Source organism: Mus caroli, chromosome 11 (assembly GCF_900094665.2).
Source record: "Mus caroli chromosome 11, CAROLI_EIJ_v1.1, whole genome shotgun sequence".
NCBI lineage: Eukaryota > Metazoa > Chordata > Mammalia > Rodentia > Muridae > Mus > Mus caroli.
In genome coordinates, this window is record NC_034580.1 from 92,111,342 (window position 1) to 92,112,468 (window position 1,127).

Consider the following 1,127-nt stretch of genomic DNA (forward strand, 5'->3'; position numbering starts at 1 on the left):
GAGACATTATTTCTGAGAATTAAGTGGTCGGAAAAAAAAAAAAAAAAAAAAAAAAAAAAAAAAAGAGGAGTCTCCATGGGCCTCCTATGAGTGAGCAGGAGAGACACCCAGCACCCCTGGCCCAGTCAAGCCAGCTTCTGGCTAGGTCTCCAGAGGCCATTTCTCGAATTAGCATAATGGTCCAATACAGGGGGGGGTGTCCTGAAAAGGTGGGGGCACTATGTAAACTCCACCAGCTTTCTTTGCATTTTGCTGTTTTCTTCTTCCCCATCTCAATGTAAAAAAATTTCCTGTTTTAAAAAAAACAAAACAAGACAAGAACACCTTCTACTTTCTTTGCTTCACACTTTATTTGGGGGGGGGAGGCAACCCCCCCCCCATCTCTCATCACCACAATCACCTTCCCTCCTTATCAGGCATCTATGCTGGTTAAAGGGGAGAGGTGGGGGGGGGCGAGCGTGTGTGTGTGTGTGTGTGTGTGTGTGTGTGTGTGTGGTTTTTTCCCTGTGCAAAAGCAGAGGCCATTGTTACGGAGAGTAGGGCGTACCAGTCTTATAGGGCAACCACACTGTGGCGGCTTGGCCGAGCTGGAGCTCGGAGCCGGATTCTCGGCGAGCCAAGCCGCCCAGCACCTTTCGGTCTGCTATTTTCTCCCCCCGCTCCCCTACCCCTCCCTCCTGCGTACCCCCCGCTCTAAAGCCGAGTGAATTGAAGCGGACGCCGCGCGGCTCCTCTGGCCGGTCTGCCCCTCGGGCTCCCTAGCCGGGGTGGCTTTGGGGGGGGGGGGCGACGCAGCTTTAAACAGTGGTCTTTTTTTCCTTTGCCTTCAAGGAGGGGAGATTTCTCGCCTGCCGCTCGCGCTGGGGCTCGATGTGAATATATATTATGTCTGCCTGTTCTCCCCTCGTCGGTGGCTAAGGTAAGCTGGACTGAAATAGGCTATCAGTTTGTGAATGGCGGAGAGTATGTCTCAATGATTTATGGCCCATATGACTCCAATCTCGGTTCAAGAAGAGTTCACAAGCTTTAAGCTTCCTTCCACGCAGCGACTGACTCTCTCTCTCTCTCTCTCTCTCTCTCTCTCTCTCTCTCTCTCTCTCTCTCCCCCCTCCCTCCCTCCCTCCCTC

The 1,127-nt window shown here is 52.5% G+C and overlaps 1 protein-coding gene across 2 annotated transcripts in view; it reads left to right on the forward strand.

The window, feature by feature from the left end:
• Window positions 1–1,127, forward strand: part of Hoxb3 (homeobox B3) — a 55,074-nt gene that overhangs the window by 47,185 nt on the left and 6,762 nt on the right. For both annotated transcript variants that reach the window (XM_029483438.1, XM_021176481.2), the window contains exon 3: window positions 832–919. The gene's annotated coding sequence lies outside the window, so the exon portion shown is untranslated. The remainder of the gene's footprint in view (window positions 1–831; window positions 920–1,127) is intronic.